This window comes from Pituophis catenifer, unplaced genomic scaffold (assembly GCF_029215685.1).
Source record: "Pituophis catenifer annectens isolate HBS135680 unplaced genomic scaffold, rPitCat1.0.hap2 SCAF_1, whole genome shotgun sequence".
NCBI classification, from domain to species: Eukaryota; Metazoa; Chordata; class Lepidosauria; order Squamata; family Colubridae; genus Pituophis; species Pituophis catenifer.
Window position 1 is genome coordinate 33,101,312 of NW_027256881.1, and position 7,034 is coordinate 33,108,345.

The window sequence follows — 7,034 nt, forward strand, 5'->3', positions numbered from 1 at the left end:
CCTCCCCCATGCATATATCTCCTAATTCAAATCTTTTACGTATATTTATATCTAAACATAACATCCCTTTTCCTAAACTAAACAATCAGTAACCTAACCCATCTCCACCCCTTTTCCTACAGGTCTACCATACATAATATTTTTAATATCTTTGTTCTTCTGCCCACACCACACAACTAAAAAATATTTCCATATATGAATAAAATCCTCAAATGACTTTAAATTTATAATCCATATAGTGTCTTCTGTAACGTCTTTCAACTAGATTATTAATTCCATCGCCCATGTTAGGGTAATATCAGGTTCAGCTTCCAACAGTATATTCAGTATCTTCCATTACCATCTGCCCCCATCAATAATAAATATTTTCGTATATAAAAAACCACCCGAGTGACTTTATATTTATATTCCATATGGTATCTTCTGTAGTGTCTTTTATCTAGATTATTAATTCCAACCACCACATTGGGATAACAACCAGATCTTCTGCATGCCCCAATCCCATAGTTCTCTTGCCTTATAACTCAGCATATACGTAATCCATTTTTTTCAAAGAGTCCAAAATAGAAAGTTCCAATCCACTCAATCAGAGGCCATCTTCCACATCCCAAAAGCACCAGCACTGCAGAGATCTGTTATTCTTCTCAAGATAGTCTAAGTCAATAATTTGCCTCAGCTATATTTTCATGTATCAGCCATCTATAAATCCCGCTTATTATATTTAATCGTCTCTTAAGTAACTGGCATTAGACTGTTGTTAAAAATTTTTAGTTTTGTAGGACCTGCTTCTTCTTTTCTTAACTTTTTGTGGTTTAGATCTCCATCCTAGTTGCCTTTCTAGGACTTGTATATCAGCTGATTGAGTTCCATACTGGTCTGTAACTTGATAAGACATCACATTAAAATCCAAAGTCGCCTCTCTTATATTTATAGGTAATCCAGCTTTAACCTCTGAAGGAGAATCCAAAAGCGGCTCGTCCAAAAGGGCCTCTGTAACTTGTTGTTTTTCCATTACCTCCATCTCCATCTGCTTAGCCTGAGTTTTAATCTCTTGTTCATTTTGCTTTTCTTTATTCCCCTCCTGTGTTCCTAACACTGAAGGCATACGTGAAGATGTTGGATCCAATTTAAGAACCTTGTAGTAAAATTCTTCCGCTTTTTCAACAGTATTTAGTTGATATCTTTCTCCTTGGTATCTCAATATTATACCAACTGGAACATCCCACCTAAATGGGATGTTTTGTTTCTTTAGCTCAGTCACCAAAAATCCAAATTCCTTTCTATCTTTTAATATCTTAGGCGGCAGCTCTTTATATATCCAAATCTTCCTTCCGTTCATTTCTGGAGTGGAGTTAAAAGACTTTTGCACAATATCATTTCTTATTCCTTTATCAGTAAAGTAAATCACCACATCTCTAGGCAACTGCTTTTGCTTTGCCACCCAGGAATTTACTCTGTAGGCCTTATCAATCTTACAGGATACCTCTTCAGGACTAACCTTTAAAATCACAGCCAGAACTTCAGCAGACATCTTTCTCAAATCATCTCTGTTATTTTCCTGTAGCCCCCTCATTCTGACCGCAAATTCCATGGACCTGTATTGCATCATTGTAACTTCTTTTTCAATCCTTTGTTTTATATTATCTGCATTGTAAGTCTTGTGATCAGCTTCCTTTATTTTAGACTTTACTTCTGAGCTATTGTCTTGAATGTTTATCAAATCATTTTCAATTCTTTGTATTTTATTGTCCAAATTATAAATCTTATCATCAGCTTCCTTCATTTTAGACTCTAATAAATTGGTATCTTTATCCATCTTTATAACTATTTCTGAAAAAGTTTTGAAAGCTGTTACAATCTGTTGTTTCAAATTATCATACTTTCGTTGTACCAACTCTTTAATTTCCTGCCTGAATTTTTCAAGATTCTGGTTCACAATCTCATCATGTCTTGCCATCTCCTCCAAAACAAATTCCTTTAGGTCTTTAGAGCCATTTTTCTGAATCTGCAAGCTCAAAACTTGCTCATATGATTTGTAAATGGGGGAAACCCCCCCCCCCCCAGCTTGGTTGTCTGGCTTTGTCTGTTTTAACGCCATCCTGCCCCACAAACAAACTCTTTTTTTAAAAAAAGAGAAAAGGACTTTTCTCCAAACAATATCAATATCAAGTCTCCAGGAAGAAAGAAACTTAAGATAGAAATTTTTCTCTTCAATTCTAGCCAGCGCTATTGTTTCAGATACTTTGTAGCGTATTAAGCTATTCAAACGGAAGGACTTTCGCTTTCAGCTTTCTTCTTCTCAAGCCTCAGCCAGTCACCATTTTAAAAACTTACTTTCTTCACTTTTAAAATCATTCATAGGATTTGTTAGAAATACTTGCGATTTAGGGTCCCAAGTCCAGATTTCATCCTATTTGTTCAGACAATCTGTTAGATTTTGTTGATTGGATTGGTCCCATCGCCTGGCTCTGCAAAAAGCAGAGTTCCCCCGACGCCCGGAGCAGCGGCGAGCTGTATAGGGAGCCACATTCTGCTTCCTCCCCAAGAGTAAAAAAAAACTCTGGGGAGTTCGCAGAGGGCTCTACCTGTCCTCGCCGGCTCTATCTCACGTCTCCTTAAGGAGATGGAGTTTTTCGAGCCGTCTCTCAGCTGTAGAGACGGCTCTTTACAGGCGGTGAGGCTGGCGGTCCCGAAAGACCGTCCGGCGGCGGCAGAAACCAAACCGGAAGCCCGCCTTAGCTTTTTTAACAGGGATAAAATTGTAACTATTCTTTAACTTTCATTTGGAAGAGTCTTGGTGGCACAGTGGTTAAAATGCAGTATTGCAGGCTAATTCTGCTGGTGAGTTTGATTCTCACTGGCTTAGGGTTGATAGTCTTCCATCCTTCCAAGGTCAGTAAAATGAGGACCCAGATTGTTGGGAGAAATATGCTGACTCTGTAAACCACTTAGAGAGGGCTGTAAAGCACTGTGAAGCTGTATATAAGTCTAAGTGCTATTGCTAAGTGCTATTTATCACCTTTTCTATTACTTGCTTTCCTATTCTACATGGTTCTTTCAGAAGGAGTCAAATATGTTGATGGGCTATGAGTCTCAATTCAGTTTGTTGTTTATAGCGTCATATATAGAAAATGAATCAGGTTTTGGCACCATCCTGACCGCAAAGCACCCGGTTGCACCAAACCTTCTGTGATCAGTGACTGGTGAACTCAGGTTTTATATGTGATCAATATGAGCTGTGAACACGATTTATATTTACAAAATGAAGATGTTTTAAAACAACAGTTTTCTAAATATTGTAGGAAGGGATAGTGCTTCTAATAATTTATTGGGTGATTATTTTATAGATTATCAGTCTGAGTGAAAAAAAAATTATTGAACGACAATTTGCAGTCCCCACTTACCTTCTCATGTTAATTAGATTTGCAGTAAAAATGTTGGATGTGTTGCAAGTTACAGTTCTCTCTCTAGCAATTTAGAGGCATGAGAGGTCTGTAGAAATAGTTCTTATGACATGTTTTTTTATTCAAGTATATGCCCAAGAACTTCTACAAATCATGCAGTAAATAAGTCAACATGAAAACTTGGAAAACGGATGAATTTGAGGATAGGAAAGATGACTTTGCTCAATCACTATCAGCTCACGTGCTACCTCATAATATTACTGTTGAGGGGAAAAATCAGAAGAGAGTGCTATGCAGGAGCCCTTTGTATGTTGCCTTGATTTCCTAAAGGAAAGATGTGATATAACTCTAACAAATAAATACATACTAATAATTGCAGACTCTCCGGTTTTCAGTTACATCCCATGAAAAGGGTACATCCTATATTACAATGAATAGGGATATAACTAATGAGAAAGAGACATGTTTATGGCACCCATTAGTGGTTGTAGAGTTAAAAGAATACGGAGGAATATAATTTATTTATTAAATTTGTTTGCCATCCATTTCACTGCAAGGCGACTGGGCTGTTTACAACATGAAAATATAGCAATATATATATACATGATAAAGAGGGGATTCACAATGTAAAAGCAACAAAATATTTTCATAGAAGCTGATATTGAGATTTTTCTCACAATACATGTTAAATAAATAAATAAAGAAAAACGAAAGAAAATAATGCAATGTCTCTAGAAATTGCATATAAAAGAATTTATAGGCATGAAATACTCTAAACCTCATCCAGATAAAATGAATAATTATACATTGGGCATAGTAGTAAGGTAAAGGTTCCCCTGCATATGCGTGCTAGTCTTTTCTGGCTCTAGGGGGCGGTGCTCATCTCCGTTTTTAAGCCGAAGAGCCAGCACTGTCCGAAGACATCTCTGTGGTCATGTGGCTGGCATGACTAAATGCCGAAGGCGCACAGAGCACTGTTACCTTCCCACTAAAGTGGTCCATATTTTTATACTTGCATTTTTTACATGCTTTCGAACTGCTAGGTTGGCAGAAGCTGGGACAAGTAACAGGAGCTCACTCCGTTATGTGGCTCTAGGGATTCAAACTGCTGAACTACCGACCTTCTGATCAACAAGTCCAGTGTCTTAGCCACTGAGCCACCACATCCCTCAAATATTGGAAACAAACTGATTTCTATATCGTATTTTAAAGAAGTACCAGTTAAGTCTCTTTACTGATAACAAACAAGTATTATCTATTTCCTAATATCAGCAAGATGATTTTTATACACTGCATAAATTACAAGGAAATTCCAATTCTAGAGCATTGAAATAGTTTTGAATCAAGATGAAAATGTGACATTTTAATATAATCTTCTGGGCATTTTCATTTTAAATTTAAGCACAAGGTGTTCTATGCAGAATAATCATTAATCCAGCCGGTTAAGAGGAAAGTATAATATTGCTATGTGAAAAAGTCTTCAAGATTTCATCAACAGGATTATAGTTTTCTTGGCAGCAGGATGGAAATTGCATGCCATTGCTGCTTTCTAGAATTACTTTTTGTCTTCTAAACCCCCTCCCTTTCCAAATAGATTTAAGGCTAGGTCTCTTTAGCTTCTGACCCCACAGAAGGTCAGGCAGGTGCTACCACATGCAAAGACGAAGCAAACGAGCTATCTTTCTTTAATACCTTATATCGAAAATGTCTGAATTAAAAAAACACTTCTTTGCTTCCTTTTTATGATAAGAATGAAAGACGTGTCATCATAAAAACAGACCATAACAACAAGATTGTCAGAAAATATTTCTGGCTCCAATGCCTAAGGAAAAATGCCTTTTTAAAGGTTACTATGTATTGGGGTGTATGTGTGTGAGATTGTTTCAGAGGCAGATACCACTGTGGAAGAGATATCTTCTTGGGTCCTGTCAGGTTTCAAAGAAACGTTTTACAATTTGTAAAATACAATGCCTAGTATTAGAGCAGATATGCAAGATTAAATTTAATTATGTTTTAGTGCTCTTGTATAACATCTGTGAATATGAATAATGGGGATTGAGGAGACCATCTATGCTGCCATAAATGGTAATGAGACTGATGGAACACAAATTTAATAAATACACGCTCTACACATTACATATGTAGAATACTAATAGTTAAGAAAATATTGTATTTGATGTCATTTTGTTATACATAATTTTAGTGTTTTAACAAAGTATCTGTTAAAGATATATGCAGGCAATCCAATATTTACAGTTTTCAATTTTAACCCTCAGCAGCCTAGCTAGCATGCATGATAATGGAAGATGCTGAAGGAGCTGTGATTTGGCAGTACTTGAAGAGCTGCAGCTGGCCTACCCCCATAACAAATGGGAATATTACAAGGTGGTGTCTGTTGTGAAAAAGCCAGTAGCCTATCCATTATCTTGCCCCACCTAAGTAGGATTTTATAGCAATAATTAGCACTTAGTATTGAGAAAGGATAGTTATTGCAATTGTTTCCACAGTAAAGTGATATTACCTAATCAAATAATTTAGGCGTCACAGTTTAACAGACGGAAGCTTCTGGGTGGTGTTCAAAGACAGTCTGCATGGAGTAAGTAAGCCTCAACTTGGAAAAATCACTTATGGTCACAACTTTCACCTAGCTATCCATTTCTAGAATAAAACTGGCTTCAGAAAAATATCCACACATGAATTCAATGTTTTCAGAAAGATACCTCATGTAGCAGAGAGTCATATTCTGTGTTTTTATTAACACTTTGTATTTCTGTTTAACTTTCAGAACCTTCAAGTTTTGTTAACTGTCTTAGCATAAGTATTCAGACCTCTATACATTGGGCCTATCCATTTCATACATATGTTAAAAAGCACGGGAAAAAGAGTTCACAAGTTAAGAGATCAAATCAGACACACCATAAAGTAGTACCATTAGGTCATTGATAATGAAAGCTACATTATGCAGTTTGATATAAGGAGGAGAGCATTGTCATCTACTGCAATCTACCCCCTCCTCCCCCAAATACATTAATAGTAGCTAATCTTCCTTTACCTATCTCTATCATCCTCCTCCCACCTTCCCCCCCCATCTTAGAAAGGCATGTGCGAGGTCTGTTTCATAGACAAAAGACTGGAAAAGCACTAGGCCCAAATGGAGTAACTCCTTTCTTGAAATCCTGTGCTGAACAAGTGCCACCCATCTTCACATGGATTTTGAATAAAAGTTCCTAAGAAATCCTCCATCAGGAAGCTGAATGAATACAATCTGATTGCTCTGAGATCTGTATTTATGAAGACCTTTGGGAGATTAGTGTGGGCCCATCTGAAAGTCATCACAGATCTGTTTGCCTATTGAGCAAATAGATTGGCAGATGATGCTGTCAATATGACACTGGTACATTTCGCAACATCTTGAATCCCCTATGCATGAGTCCTTTTTGAAGACTTCAGCTTGGCATTCAGTGCCAATATTCCAAAAATTCTTCACTCTAAACTGATTCAGCTCACTGTGCCTGTTCATATTGTAGGTGGATCATAAGCTTTTTCACAGATAGGAAGCAACAGGTGAAGCAAGGGAAAATTACATTTAGTACCCGGGCAATTAGTATTGAAGCCCCTCAGGGCTGCCTG